At 39.9% G+C, this 16,799-nt stretch overlaps 1 protein-coding gene and 1 long non-coding RNA gene across 4 annotated transcripts in view; both read left to right on the forward strand.

Moving 5' to 3' along the window:
• The window catches only part of gch1 (GTP cyclohydrolase 1), a 54,284-nt gene that overhangs the window by 16,815 nt on the left and 20,670 nt on the right, over positions 1 to 16,799 (forward strand). The window lies entirely within an intron of this gene.
• LOC138753675 (uncharacterized) overlaps positions 1 to 16,799 on the forward strand; it is a 30,426-nt gene that overhangs the window by 11,941 nt on the left and 1,686 nt on the right. Inside the window, exon 2 of the long non-coding RNA XR_011351358.1 lies at positions 15,201 to 15,305. This is a non-coding gene — a long non-coding RNA (uncharacterized lncRNA). The remainder of the gene's footprint in view (positions 1 to 15,200; positions 15,306 to 16,799) is intronic.

The following is a 16,799-nucleotide window of genomic DNA, read 5'->3' on the forward strand; positions in this document are numbered from 1 at the left end:
CTGCCATAATTTTGCCCAGTCTCCTAATCTGTCTATATCCTTCTGCAACTTTATGGTTTCTACTATTCTTTGAAGGAGGTAACTCTTGATTGATTGTGTACTTGTTATGTATTTTCAGTTAATTTCAAGTATCTTGGGTGAAAGAATTAAATATTTGTATGTTAAAATTCAATGGCAGCTCTTTGGTAAGTGACAAACTGAATGGCACAAATGAGAGCAAAAAAAGCTGCAAAATAGCATTGATGAATTAAATAAATGGATCAGACTGCAGCAGATGTAGTTCAGAGTGGAGAAGTGTGAAAAGTTCATTTGGACTGGTCATTGGATTTCAAACTGGATGGAGGGGTGAGTAAGGGTTCCCACTGAAGTTGTACAGGATAAATGGGAAACTGTTTAACTCTTGGCATCTTCAGAATTAATGTCATATCAACCTGGGTCACCAAGTTGCAGGCATTTTCCTCCGTGTATATTTGGAGGCTGATCTCCAGCATCGTTGATTTGTTCATTGAAACATAAAAGAGAATGAAGCTGAGGCTAAACATTCACAAGCTCAATACACAAATGTGCTGGAGAAACTCTGCAGGTCACACAGTATCCAAAAGGAAGCAAAGGTTAACCAATGATCCATGCTGATTCTCCAGCACATTTTTTTGTATTGCACTTGACCCCAGTGTCAGCAGATATTCTTGTTTAACTGCTAAACAGTCATAAAATCTTTCCACTTGCCCGTTCCATCACACAATGAAATCCTCCAAATAATTAAGGTCTGTGACACAGCCCAGGAAAACAAGACCTACCTCTAAGTGAAGGGAGATGTTGATGAAGTCATTCACAAATGGCGCCACTCCATTAATACAATCTATGGACATTTAAGGAAATAATGTTTGAAGATAAATAACTTGGACACACCAGCTGGTGGCATAATTGTTGTCCTTCAGTATGCTTCTCAGACTAGACTACCCCCAGCCAGGCACCACAAACTACTTGAATGAAACCACTTGAGGCAAATTGACAACATAAGAATTCGAAATAGAAGTGGGAGAAGGCCATCTTGCCCATCAAGCCTACTTCGCCATTCAATAAGATCCTGGCTGATCTGATCATGAACTTGGCTCCACCTACCTGCCTTTTCTGCATAATATTTAATTCCTGCACGATGCAAAATCCATCTAGATATGTCTTAACTATACTTAATGAAGCAACCTCTACTGCTTCCTAGGGCAGAGAATGCCACAGATTCACTATTCTCTGGGAAAAGCAGATCTTCATCATCTCTGTCCTTAAGTTTACTCCCCCAAATCCTCTAGCTCTAGTCTCACCTGCGAGTGGAAGCCACTTTTTTACCACTATTTGTCCCATTCATCATTTGAAAATCATTTTCTGAAACTGCAAACCAAATTTGTGCATCTTTTCAGGGTGATCTCCCCAGTATTGATGATCTGATTACACTCAAGTCTGCTCCTGTGAGATGACTTGTTTCTTCATGTCCTAACATTAGACTCTTAAAACAACAAATGAAAATAATTTGGTGGAGACATGGTATTTAGAATAAGTGGGGAAAATGTTACGTTGTCTAATTTGTCAGAGAAAATGGTAAGACCGAGGGAATGTTGTGATTGTTGGTCAGATTTATTCCTGGGGTGAGAGGTTTGTTGGATGTAGGATTAATATAGAAAGATAAAAGATCAGCCATAATCTTGTGGAATGTTGGAGCAAGGAACCAAATTACTAGTTTTTTTTTCCTCTCTGTGTTCCTATGTGACCAAGTAGCAATATTGCTGTCTGTTCTTTGGATCTTCTATCTCATTCTTGCCTGTTTTTGGTCATTCTCCTGCTTCATGTCCTCAGATTCTCTTACATTTTTTCTGGCATTGTGTATCATTATTCACTATTATGTACTATTGTGTTTCAGTACAGGTGCATCTATTCACTTTGGATTTCCTCTGCTTTCTCCAATGTTTACAATCAGATGTTTTTGGCATAAATTTATTCTCAGTGCACATACACACAAGTATGCTACACTTGAGATTTTCATGTCATCATTATAATTAGGTGTCAAAAGGTTATTTGATTGGATGTAAATTCCAGGAAATGCATTAATAATTCATTACTCCCTCGCATGTGTTGAACCAAAGGAATTCACAACCATGAGGTTTGGTTGATTAAGACAATGAAGAAAACATGACGCTAAATTAAAAATGACAAACTGAGCGTGCCACTTGGCAGATCTCTCCAACATTAGATTCCTTCAAACTTTCTTTGCTTAGGTTATTTGCAAATGTTCCACAGTGGTCTCCACACCTTTCTCAAAATATCAAGGGTGTTGTGTACTGTCATAATCAACTGAACTGCAGTGAAAATCTCCAACATGTAGTCTTCATTTTGTGAGATTAGGAAGGGAAAAGTATATATTTTTTAAAAAGCAGAACTTTGTGTGTTTTTATAATTGAGGAAAGCATATCCCATGTTCCGTTCACCTGGTGTACTGTTTAATATCCTTCATTTAATATCCTTCATTTAATTTAATTTTTCCTTGGTTCTCAATAATGCTGATAAGCTACTCTGTCATTGCTGTATATCAGTTCCTTCTGTAACCGGAGTGTACACTGAGATGTTTGCCACCATCCAGACAGTTGCCATATCAACCTATTGTCTTTTTGTGTTGCATTTTCTGAAAATAACCAGTAAAGTCAAACTTAATCTCAATTTATTGAAAGATATGGTGTAATCATGTTTGCTGTCTCACATCCTCAGATCAAAATTTTGTTTGTGAATAGAATAATTTGTTGAAATATTCAGTGCATGTAATTGTTTTAGCAAATGCTAAACTGGCCATCTTGTGTTTTACTATTGACTTTAGGAAATATGTTTTTAAAAAATCTCCAGTTTCACATCATAAAAATATAACTTGATAATTTATTTTGCAGCTTAATCACCAGCCAAAATCATTGTGAAAATGTTTTTAATAATAAAGCAACAAGCAATACAATTGGTGAATTATTGTCTTGTGGTGCTTCCAAACACAACAAGGCATGCTTCTGGCCTTGATAAATCAAAGCATAGAATATAGGAGCTGGGAGGTGATGTTGAGACTGATCAAGGCATTGGTGAGGTCAAGTTTGGAATATTGTGTGCAGTTCTGATCCCCAAATTATAGGAAGGATATCAGTAAGGTGGAGAGGGTGCAGAGAAGATTGACTAAAATGTTGCCTGGATTGCAGTATCTAGAGAAAGATTGAGTAGACTGGGTCTTTATCCATTGGAGAGTAGAAGGTTGAGGGGGGATTTGATAGAGGTATATAAAGTTATGAGGGGGATAGATAGAGTAGATGTGAATAGGCTCTTCCCTTTGAGGGTAGGTAAGATTGGAACGAGGGGTCATAAGTTAAGGGTTAGGGGGAAAAACTTTAGAGGTAACAAGAGGGAGCTTCTTCACTCAGAGAGTGGTGGCTGAGTGAAATGACCTTCAGAAGAGGTGGTTGCAGCAGGGTCATTTGTGTCATTTAAGAGAAGGTTGGATGAGTACATGGATGTGAGGGGATTGGAGGGTTATGGGCAGGGAGCAGGTAGGTGGGACTAGGGAGTTCACTTAAATCTGTGCAGACTAGATGGGCCGAGATGGCCTGTTTCCGTACTGTAATTGTTATATAGTTATATCTGACAGTAAAATGGTAAGACAGGTTAAAGCGATGTAAAGACCATGGCTACACCAACGACATTGACTCTTAACTCCCCCAGCAAGCCAATCAGTTATATCATGCTCCGTCACATTCTAAAACCAACTAAGGTTATCAGTGATGCTCATGTCACAAGGGAGTTATGAATGTTAATAAATATGCACTTAAAATTATGTGACAAAGACAGAGCAGTAGAATGAGGTGTTGGCGTTGTGAGTTTCTGTTCATTTTACATGAAATACAGAAGACAAAGACCTTGTCAAACCAGATATCTTAAAAAAAACCATAATCAGACCCAGTGCTGGATGCAAGGGCTGAAACCTCATTTTTCAACTCTTAAGGAATGAGCAAGTTAGAAAATGATTTTGAGCAAATGGGTTGCAAAGTTCAAATACAAGCAAACACTGAAGACAAAATATGTCCAGAGAAATGCATAAAGTTGCAGACAGTCTGAATCATTGTTTGGGGAGAGGATTAAATTGGAAGTAAGAGAATGGTGTTTTGTGGTAGAATTTAGGATGTTTTCAGACTTTACAGTTTTAGATGCAGTAAACTATGGTTCATTTAAAACTGGACAAGTAATCTGACAGCAAAGGTGAGGAAGTGGATGACTGGAGAGGTGGAAAAATGAATGTTGTAATGCACGTGTAAACTCCAAGTCACTTCAGGCTGCATTTAGTGAATTACAAAAGTTTTTTTTCCACTTTAACCAATTGAAAGCTCAAACCAAAATGAAAATAAATGCAGCATTAATAAACCATGCCGTCACGTAAATGTCACTAAACATTTTCAAATGTCATCATTACAGCTGCAATTTTATGTACACAGGTAGATACAATGTATTGCAGTAATATTGTATCTCTTCTTGAAATATAACCTAAAAAGCCCTAAACAGAGTTTGGGGATTTTGTTTGAAGTCTGCGCTTAATCACAAAGTGCACATAATATTTTTCTCCCATGATTACACCCAAATGTCATGGATTATAGACCGGAAATTAACATATTGCTTTGATGTTGTGAGCAACAAGTAATAACGGGTCTTTGAAAAATGGATGAAGGTAGGGAAAAGATTGTTGAAAAGATTTTCAAGTGTGTTTTGTAAATATTGATTGAAGACTAGTTGATTAAATATTTCACCATTTAACCAGTGATTTACTGTATATTTTTATGAATGAAAATTCTTCAATAGTTTTGCTTGTTTTTAACTTTCTGCAAATGTACTGAAGGGAATAAGTTTTCATTAATAAAAAATGTCCAGAATGTGTATTTGATATGCATTTTCCAGTTGTCTGATTGCATTGGTTCCTGTGGTTAATGTGGGTTTTCTGCTACTATTCTTTCTGCCTCTTGAAAAATAAAGATTGTATATTGAAAGATGCAAGTAGTTATGTGCTTAATTTTTGGAGAGATGTCAGAATTATGGTATACTCAATGGAAAGTAGTGCAAGGAAAGAGTTTTTGCAGAGGGAGGATATACAAGAGCATGAGCCAGAGGAATGGAGAGTGTAGAGTCTGACTGGGCAGCAGAAGAATTTGGATTTGAGTGGGCTTAACATTAAAGCTGTGCAGATCAACAGGAATGGTATGAGAGAGCTTGGGTATTTAGAATTTATGGAGAAAAGCTAATGAAATTTGGATCCAAGTTTTGCTGGAGATGGGGTGTGTTGACACTGGCATCAACAACTTCTGTCACTTAAAAAGGAGTTTCTGCAACTGTCACTTCTCTATTGTTGTATCGTTCCTTCATTAGAAGAGTGAGAAGGATGCTGCCAATTGGTTGTGTTGAATTTTTTGGAACTGGAATGAAATTATTTTTTTCTAATAGCATAAAGATTGTTGGTATGTAACTTGAATGCTCCCTGCAGTTTCAGTTTTTATTTCGTTCAACATTTAAAATATTTTGTTTGAGAAAACGGATGAACCATAGAACACGACAGATCAGAAATAGGGGCTTTGTTCTGTCACATCCATGCTGAACTATTATTCTGTCAAGTCAAATTTAGTAGCATCCAGACCATAGCCCTCCTGCAATCTTATTTCACCTGTTGTTAGGTGACTAAAACTGCACATAATTCTCCAAATTTGGACTCACTGCTCTCTTGTACAACTTATCCATAACATCCCAACTCCCATATTCAATACTTAGATTTATGAAGGTTAACAAAGTTCAGATTTATTGTCTGAAATACATACATCCCTGAGATTTTTTTGCAGGCCAGGCAGAATTTCTACTTGTCAGTTATTTTCAACTGTACTCAAGTAAAAGATGCAGATACAAAAGAGAGAAATGTAAACATAAAACAAATGTAAACAAACTGCAATACGTGAAATAATATGCGCAAGATAGAGTCCTGAGTGAGTCTGATTGAGTGTTGTTTTGGAATCTGATGATGGACATTCCAAAAACTCTCTTTATGACCCTATATGCCTGCGATGGGACTTTCAGGGAATTGTGTATCAGTATTCCCAGATCCTTTTGTTCTGTGCACTTATCAGTGCTCGACTATTTATCATGTTTGTCCTACCTTGGTTAGTCCTCCCAAAGTGCAACACTTCACTTTTGTGTCATTTGAAAATTTGCTGATCCAATTTACCACATTATCAACCAGATAAATGACAAACAGCAATAGTCACAGCACGTTGAGGTTAGTGGTATCCATGAGGCATATCACTAGTTACAGTCCTCCAATTAGACAGTTCAACCACTACTCTCTAGCTTCTCCTTCAAACCCTCTGTCTGGTCCCAATTACTACCTTGTCCTTTGTACCGAGTGATTGAACTTTCTTGGTCAATCACCCATGAGGGACCTTGTGAAAGGTCTTGCTGAAGTGCACGTCAACAATATCCACTGCCTTTCCTTCAACTTTCCTAATAACGTCCAAGAAAATAACAATTGATTAAACACAGCCTAGCATTCAGCATGTCACATTCCAAATCAGTCCCTGTCTATCAAAATACTCGTATATCTGATCTCTGTGAATACTTTACAATACTGATGTTGGGCTCACTGGATTATATTTTTAAAGCCTTTGTGAAACAACAGGACCATATTCATAACTAAGGACATGAATTTCTATACTAGTCTCCCTCAAGGTGTGAGGCAATATCTTGTCGGGCCCTGGGGATTTATCCTCCCTTATTAACCTCAAGACAATGTATCTCTTCTCTTTAGTTGGTTTAAGTTCCTTGACCTTACTGCTTGTTTACCTCCCTTCTCTTGTCTATGCCCATTTCCTGAGTAAATGTGAGTACAGAAAAAAGCAATTTAAGATCTTTCCCCATCTCTTTTGGCTTCATACATAGCTGACCATTCTGATCTTCAAAGGGACCAATTTTGTCCCATGTTATCCTTTTGTTTTTAATATATCTACAGAAGTTCTTGGGATTTTCTTTCATCTTGCCTGACAAAGCAACTCCGTGTCTTTTAGTACTTAGGATTTTTCTAAAGTTTATTCTTGCATTTTTTTTATTCTCGCTATCCATTTCTTCAATGGTCCTATCCTTTTTAGGTTTGCCTTTAATTCTGACAAGCATTAGCCCTTTTCACACTTGCAAGTGGTCCCAGGAATTGATAGACAATCGGCCTAAAAAGGGTCAAGTATGAAAACAAAAACTTCTCAACACTGGCATCAGATGAAGTCATCTTGTGCCGGGGATTGACGTCCTCGACCTCAAGTACAATCCCCGGCATCTGCAGACACCAGCATTGCAATCAGGCAAGTGTAGAATGGCCAATTACATTCTGGATAGAAATGGTCCAAGTTTTTGCATGAGTGCAAGAACATGAAGGAAGAAAAGATTAAAAAGAAGGTATAAACTTAGCCGTGGGAAAGTTGAAGTGGGAGGGGGAGAGAGAGAGTAAAAATTGTCCGCTGTTGTTATTTATTGCTAGCACTTTCTCACGGTCTCTTCAGCACAACAACAGGGGCTGAAGGGCTCATACTTTGCTGTACCTAAAGCTTAATTATGTTATAATTAGACATAATTCATTTTGTTTGAATACAAGATCATAATACATTGATCAGGATTGATCAGGATTGCATCATTGATGCATCACTCAATGCATCCCCGGGGATGGTTCCTTGTAAGTGTGAACATGTGCAGTGTCCCAGATAAGAGTGGCCAAGTGTGAAAAGCATAAACGCCATTCCTATCCTGGGACACCGAATGGCCAATTTGGTGGGATGCAAGAATACTCAAAATTTCACCTTTGAAGGCTTCTCACTTACCAAGTACAGCTGTACTTGAAAACAATCTGTCCCGATCCATGCTTACTAGATCTTAAGGGTTAAAATATATTTCATGCTTGCAAACAAATTCTGTTTATGTCTTTCAAGATGTTGTTTACATATTCTTTGAGTGTCTCCGAGCAACATCTTCGAGCCAATGTCTTATGGCTTGTTAGAGAGATTACATATGTTGGTTTAGTTCCTTTGTTCGATGAAATGGTAAGGAATTAGAATGTTCCAATAATTTTTATTGATCATCTTAACAAAGGTTTAGCTCCATCTAACAATGTTTAATGGCTTGTAACAATGTATAGCAGCTGATAATAACATTAACAATGCTTAATGAACTTTGGAAAACTCGACTCAACTTTAGCTTAGATTTCTTTGAACGAGTCATAGACAGCAACAACATTCTAATATCCTCCAAGCAATTATAAAAGGAAAATAGTCACTACAAGATCTTTTCTCATTCCCTCAAAATTGACCTTCTCCTGTTTAGAATCTCAACCAAGGACCAGACTTATCTTTTCCATAATCATCTTGAAACTAATGGCATTATGATCATTCAGCCCTATACATACTTCTGTAACCTGTCCTGTTCCATTCCATAATAGGAGATCCAGTATTACATTCTCTCTAGTTGAAACTGCTACATAATGATTTAGTAAACTTTCCTGAACAAACTAACCCAGTGGTTCTCAACCTTTTACTTTCTGTTCACCTACCATTTTAAGTAATCCCTATGCCATCGGTGCTCTGTGATTAGTAAGGGACCGAAGCAACCTTAAAAATACAACAATGGTACATAGAAATGAACAAGTGTATCCCATTAGAAAAAAATACCTACAATCTAAAAAACAAATATGCTTTATTTGAGCAAATTTGGGAACCATACATAGAGTATATTAGAAACCGCCAATTTCGACCTCCATCTCTTGAAGTGATAACATTCTGATATGAAAATAATATGAAATATTGGATGACACAATTTCTTTTTTTTGTGTTATTCTATTGTTTATTTCTTCTTCCTTTTTCATTTCTTGCTTTAAGTTATAGGGGGTGGGGAAGGGGGGAAAATGAAACTGTATATTTAAATGTTGAATATTTGTATATAATGTTTCGAACATGGTTCAAGGTGAAGTACTAAATATATACTTAGTAGAACCAGAAATATCAATAAAAGAATTACATAGGAAATTGAAGGAATATGGAGAAGTGTCGGGGTACAAGATTAACACAAATAAAAGCGAAGCAATGCCAATGAATAATGCGGATTTCTCAAAATTTGAGAAAGAATCACCAATCAAATGGCAAACGCAAGCAATGCAATATCTAGGTATACAAATAAATAAAAACCTCAGCCATCTATATAAACTCAATTATTATCCACTAATGAAAAAATTACAAGACGACTTAGAGCATTGGAAAGATTTACCACTAACACTGATAGGAAGGATAAACTGTATTAAAATGAACATTTTCCCAAGGATACAATATTTATTTCAGACATTCTTTGGCTTGGCTTCGCAGACGAAGATTTATGGAGGGGGTAAATGTCCACGTCAGCTGCAGGCTCGTTTGTGGCTGACAAGTCCGATGCGGGACAGGCAGACACCGTTGCAGCAGTTGCAGGGGAAAATTGGTTGGTTGGGGTTGGGTGTTTCCTCCTTTGCCTTTTGTCAGTGAGGTGGGCTCTGCGGTCTTCTTCAAAGGAGGTTGCTGCCCGCCAAACTGTGAGGCGCCAAGATGCACGGTTTGAGGCGATATCAGCCCACTGGCGGTGGTCAATGTGGCAGGCACCAAGAGATTTCTTTAGGCAGTCCTTGTACCTCTTCTTTGGTGCACCTCTGTCACGGTGGCCAGTGGAGAGCTCGCCATATAACACGATCTTGGGAAGGCGATGGTCCTCCATTCTGGAGACGTGACCCACCCAGCGCAGCTGGATCTTCAGCAGCGTGGACTCGATGCTGTCGACCTCTGCCATCTCGAGTACTTCGACGTTAGGGATGAAAGCGCTCCAATGAATGTTGAGGATGGAGCGGAGACAACGCTGGTGGAAGCGTTCTAGGAGCCGTAGGTGATGCCGGTAGAGGACCCATGATTCGGAGCCGAACAGGAGTGTGGGTATGACAACGGCTCTGTATACGCTTATCTTTGTGAGGTTTTTCAGTTGGTTGTTTTCCTAGACTCTTTTGTGTAGTCTTCCAAAGGCGCTATTTGCCTTGGCGAGTCTGTTGTCTATCTCGTTGTCGATCCTTGCATCTGATGAAATGGTGCAGCCGAAATAGGTAAACTGGTTGACCGTTTTGAGTTTTGTGTGCCCGATGGAGATGTGGGGGGGCTGGTAGTCATGGTGGGGAGCTGGCTGATGGAGGACCTCAGTTTTCTTCAGGCTGACTTCCAGGACAAATATTTTGGCAGTTTCCGCAAAACAGGACGTCAAGCGCTGAAGAGCTGGCTCTGAATGGGCAACTAAAGCGGCATCGTCTGCAAAGAGTAGTTCACGGACAAGTTTCTCTTGTGTCTTGGTGTGAGCTTGCAGGCGCCTCAGATTGAAGAGACTGCTATCCGTGCGGTACCGGATGTAAACAGCGTCTTCATTGTTGAGGTCTTTCATGGCTTGGTTCAGCATCATGCTGAAGAAGATTGAAAAGAGGGTTGGTGCGAGAACACAGCCTTGCTTCACGCCATTGTTAATGGAGAAGGGTTCAGAGAGCTCATTGCTGTATCTGACCCGACCTTGTTGGTTTTCGTGCAGTTGGATAATCATGTTGAGGAACTTTGGGGGCATCCGATGCGCTCTAATATTTGCCAAAGCCCTTTCCTGCTCACGGTGTCGAAGGCTTTGGTGAGGTCAACAAAGGTGATGTAGAGTCCTTTGTTTTGTTCTCTGCACTTTTCTTGGTGCTGTCTGAGGGCAAAGACCATGTCAGTAGTTCCTCTGTTTGCACGAAAGCCGCACTGTGATTCTGGGAGAATATTCTCGGCGACACTAGGTATTATTCTATTTAGGAGAATCCTAGCGAAGATTTTGCCTGCAATGGAGAGCAGCGTGATTCCCCTGTAGTTTGAGCAGTCTGATTTCTTGCCTTTGTTTTTGTACAGGGTGATGATGGTGGCATCACAAAGGTCCTGAGGCAGTTTTCCTTGGTCCCAACAAAGCTTGAAAAACTCATGCAGTTTGACATGCAGAGTTTTGCCGCCAGCCTTCCAGACCTCTGGGGGGATTCCATCCATACCTGCTGTTTTGCCACTTTTCAGTTGTTTGATTGCCTTATATGTCTCATCCTGGGTGAGGACCTCATCCAGCTCTAGCCTTAGGGGCTGTTGAGGGAGCTGGAGCAGGGCGGAATCTTGGACTGAGCGGTTGGCACTGAAAAGAGATTGGAAGTGTTCTGACCATCGGTTGAGGATGGAGATCTTGTCGCTGAGGAGGACTTTGCCATCTGAGCTGCGCAGCGGGCTTTGGACTTGGGGTGAGGGGCCGTACACAGCCTTTAGAGCCTCGTAGAAACCCCTGAAGTCGCCAATGTCCGCGCTGAGCTGGGTTCGCTTGGCGAGGCTAGTCCACCACTCATTTTGGATCTCCCGGAGTTTGCGCTGAAGATGGCTGCATGCACGACGGAAGGCTTGTTTCTTCTCTGGACAGGACGACTTTGTAAGGTGACATTACCAATGCGATTAACAGAGAAATTTTTCAAGGATTTAAAGAAAATAATAAGGAAATTTTTATGGAAAGGGGGGAAACCGAGGATAGCACTAGTTAAATTAACAGAATGGTATAAACAAGGAGGCTTACAACTACCAAACTTTAAAAATTATTATAGAGCCGCACAATTAAGATACCTATCAGATTTTTATCAAACAAGGGAAAAGCCAGATTGGACTAGATTAGAACTAGATAAAATAGGGGAGAAGATACCTGAACATATATTATATAAATGGGATGAAAAATTGGTACTACGTAGAAATTCTTCGGTATTGCATCATCTGCTCAACATTTGGAAGAAGATTCATGTAGAAAGGAATAAAACAAATTACCAACTACCAAAACTAATACTGACGCAAAATCAGCTAATCCCTTTTACAATAGATAACCTTTCCTTTAGAGAATGGGAGAAAAAAGGGATCAAAAGAATAGAGAATTGTTTTTCAGGAAATAAACTATTATCCTTTGAACAATTGAAGAATTCTTCTTCTTTGGCTTGGCTTCGCGGACGAAGATTTATGGAGGGGGTAAAAAGTCCACGTCAGCTGCAGGCTCGTTTGTGGCTGACAAGTCCGATGCGGGACAGGCAGACACGATTTCAGCGGTTGCAAGGGAAAATTGGTTGGTTGGGGTTGGGTGTTGGGTTTTTCCTCCTTTGCCTTTTGTCAGTGAGGTGGGCTCTGCGGTCTTCTTCAAAGGAGGTTGCTGCCCGCCAAACTGTGAGGCGCCAAGATGCACGGTTTGAGGCGTTATCAGCCCACTGGCGGTGGTCAATGTGGCAGGCACCAAGAGATTTCTTTAGGCAGTCCTTGTACCTTTTCTTTGGTGCACCTCTGTCACGGTGGCCAGTGGAGAGCTCGCCATATAACACGATCTTGGGAAGGCGATGGTCCTCCATTCTGGAGACGTGACCCATCCAGCGCAGCTGGATCTTCAGCAGCGTGGACTCGATGCTGTCGACCTCTGCCATCTCGAGTACTTCGACGTTAGGGGTGTAAGCGCTCCAATGGATGTTGAGGATGGAGCGGAGACAACGCTGGTGGAAGCGTTCTAGGAGCCGTAGGTGATGACGGTAGAGGGCCCATGATTCGGAGCCGAACAGGAGTGTGGGTATGACAACAGCTCTGTATACGCTTATCTTTGTGAGGTTTTTCAGTTGGTTGTTTTTCCAGACTCTTTTGTGTAGTCTTCCAAAGGCGCTATTTGCCTTGGCGAGTCTGTTGTCTATCTCATTGTCGATCCTTGCATCTGATGAAATGGTGCAGCCGAGATAGGTAAACTGGTTGACAATTGAAGAATAAATATAATATAACTGACGATACAAGGTTGGCATACTACCAACTGAAATCCTACTTGAAGGACAAATTGGGAAACAGTCTGAGGTTACCAGAAGGAAGTAATTTTGAATATGTGATTACAGATACAATGATAATCAAAAGATTTATAACAAACATGTATATTAAACTACAAGAAAAGGAGAATGAGGAAACAAATGGTAAAACCAAACAAAAATGGGAACAAGATCTAAGCATAAAGATAAAGAATGAAACATGGGAGAAACTATGCTCCGGAACCATGAGAAATACAATAAACACAAGGTTACGTATGATACACAGGCTATACATTACACCTCAAAAGTTAAATAAATGGGACCCAACAGTATCAGACAGATGTTTTCGCTGTAAAAAGGAAACGGGAACAACAGTTCATGCAATCTGAACATGTGAGAAAGTGAAAAAATTTTGGGAAGATCTAAACCAGATACTAAATAAAATCACAAAAAGCAATATACCAAAAAACCCAGAGATCTTCCTCCTAAGTAATATAAAAAACAAAGAATTTTGACTTGATTTGGATGGAGCACAAAAAAGATTTGTTATGATAGCCCTAGCTGTAGCAAAAAATGTATTATATCAACCTGGAAATTAGAAGATAATTTGAGAATACAACAATGGTATATAGAAATGAATAAATGTATTCCATTAGAAAAAATAACATACAATTTAAGAAATAACATTACAATATTTGAACAAATATGGGAGCCATACATGAAACACAATAGAGAAAACCTACCGTGGACATCTACCATCTAAAATGACAGAAGGAGAAGATAATGAAAAGAACTGACTCAGTGGAATTTCTTGTTTATTTTTATTGAGTGACATTATTTAACGGGTTTAATGTATCTTAGATTCTGAACTTTAAATAAGTGGGAGGGGAAGGGAGGGAGGGGAGGAGGGAAGGGGGAGAAAACGACACTATATATTTGAAAAGGAAAATGTATGTATCTTGATCAATATGGTTTATAGTGTGAAAAATAAAACATTTAAAAAAAAGGTGAAGTACTAAATAAAAAAATATTAAAAATAAGGGATTGCTTAAGGTGGTATGTGAGTGGGAAAGGAAGGTTGAGACTCCCTGCTCTAGAGCCAAATGTTACTGAAATATTTTGCGTGAGAAAAATTGTCATTGGTCCATTTCCTTTGGAGTTATGAAACTGTGCACATAATGAGTCAATTAGGTATGATTAAAACAGTGGTTTTCAACTTTTTCTTTCCACCCACGTCCCACCTTAAGCAATCCCTTACTAATCACAGAGCACCGATGGCATAGGGATTACTTAAAGTGGTATGTGAGTGGAAGGAAAAAGGTTGAGAACTACTGAACTAACCCATCCAGCACTTTTATTGTATGGGAGCCCAGTCAATGTGTGGAAAACTTTGTTTCCTGTAACTGTCTGCTATTGCTCTGCAGAGGCTCCTCAATTCCTGCTGACTATTGGGTGGTCTATAATACAATCCCACTAATGTGGAAATTCCTTTCCTAATTCTCATTTCCACCCACATAGCCTCTGTAGATGAGCCCTCGTCTTTCCTGTCGAAGCACTGCTGTGACATTTTTCTGACTGCAATGCCATCCCTCTTCTTTCATCCCTCCCCATCTATCACATTTGAAGCAACAGAACCCAGAACAATGAGCTGCAAGTCCTACCCATTCTGTCATAATTCCATCTGCCATTCCACACTCTTAAGCTCGTCTGCCTTTCCTACAGTACTCCTTTCATTGAAATGGGCGCAACTCCATGCTATTCTCCCGTTCACAATCTTTGTATGCAGGATCTTCTCACATGTGAAGTCTTGAGGGACATTGTACAAGAAGATTAGACCACTGCCTTGGCTTCCATTCCCACTGCTTTTGCTGTAAAATAAGGAAAAGTCCTTGTCTGACCTCACCTACCCTTGCCTGTGCCTTCTTGCTGAAACCCTCTTTTTGCCTTGAGGGGTGCTGTCATTGCCAAATCCTGCACGACCTCCTCAGCCTCTAGCCCCAAATTTTCTAAGTCCTCCTTTTACACAGGCCACACACAAAATGGCTGCTCCATCTCAAAACTAATGATTACCAAGTTTAATTTTTTTTTAATTTAAATTTTATTTACAGCACGGTAGAAGCTGATTCTGGCCCTGAGGATTTAAGGGGTGGGGGGGGGGGTGGGGTCCAGCAGTGATGTATTATGTATCGTGCTCTGAATGCACAGTGACATCTAGCCGCTTTAATGATCCTAGTGTTATGTTCCACCTTCACAGGTGTGCACCGGGGCTTAGTTCTGATGTGTTGCTGACATTCCTGAGCAAGTTTTGGGATGGAATGAATTACAAATCTGATCCCAGTTCATTTGTTTTGAACTACGAGTATGTAAGCTAAATCCCATTTTGAGTGAACGAAATTTGCTTTGTGCTAAATGAGTTTTGCTTGCAGCTGGAGTCACGAAATTCGTGGCAACACCCCCACCATTTCCAGAGAAGGGCGAGTATGGAGGGGGTAATAGGGGCAGCTCAGGAGAGCGGTGGGGGGGGAATTTCTGGGTTGCTCCGCGTTCATTGGTGGGTACATGGCCTGGGACCAAGAGCGGGGCAGCTGAGCACTGCCAGTGCGCTTGTAATCCCGGGAGCACCAGGGTGATGGGATTCAAAACAGCCACTGGGGTTAGCGATGGAAAAATCGCGCCGTAACGGGATTAGAACCTAGCCCAAGTGCTGTCAGCAAGGACAACAGAGAACATCTGACTGCTGAAGCTGGTCAGGGTGAGGAGTTCTTGTGATGAATGTCTACAGGATGTGATTGATGCCACGAACACACACTCAAGAATAATCAGTAAGAAACACACTCCCTTGACCTAACGTTTGGGGGAACAGCGGAAATATTGCAATTTAGTTTTTGCAACTAAATAGTCGGGGGAGGGGGGGGGAGACAGTCAGTGGGGCTGTCAGAGCGTAGCCAGACTGACGCAGGCACTAACATCACTAGTTGTACCTGGTAGGGCTGGTTGTTGAACTTAGCCGGGCTCACAACACTGCTCCGAGCATTGAAGCTAAAAGCTACTTGGGCTTTAAAAACTTTAATATGTTTTTGTTTCAAGTAATTTCGCACATATTATTGCACCTGTAAGATTTTTATAATTATTGCATCACTTCAAGCCAACTAAAATGTCTATTCAGGAAAATGTGCCAGTATTTTGAAATATTAGATGGAAGCCCAATGTCTGATGTGCTCATTTTCAATTAAATGGCATTGGTCTTGTTTTTATTTTGTCTTTACAATACATTAATAAGGTATTGTGGAATATGGCTGCTTGGATTAGCATTAATTTTCTTATTTAGTCAATTAAGAGAAACTTTGAACAAGTTAGAAAAATAAAATGTATAAATGGCAGAAATCATTACACTTAACACTTCATTTGAAAACTTGTCTCGTATACACTATTAGTCTCCATTTCATAACTTCCATTATTGTGGTTCTGTGCTGACTGAAACAGTAACTGATTATTTATCCACATCTACAACACTTCCTCTAGGGAGAGAGGTATGAAGTATTACACCCCATTATGAAATTTTAGTGCCATGCTTTAAAACCTTTTGTCTTTACTTTCACAACCTTTTAGATGTTCAAACTTCTGGAGCAGTACAATAAGTTTTGTTCAGTCAATGTGCAGATAATAGTTGAGTCGAGATGAGTTGTGAAGAAAAAGGAATGGAATACAAGACCAAGATTTCTGAAAGCTAGCAAATGGTAAAGATGGGCTGTTCAAGGGACAGGAATCAATGGAATATGAAGCAGAGGATAGGACAAGATGTTTAGAAGATTTTAAGCAAAGATTTTAAATATCAATTAGAATTGGGAGACAG

This window comes from Narcine bancroftii, chromosome 2, assembly GCF_036971445.1.
Source record: "Narcine bancroftii isolate sNarBan1 chromosome 2, sNarBan1.hap1, whole genome shotgun sequence".
Classification (NCBI taxonomy): Eukaryota; Metazoa; Chordata; class Chondrichthyes; order Torpediniformes; family Narcinidae; genus Narcine; species Narcine bancroftii.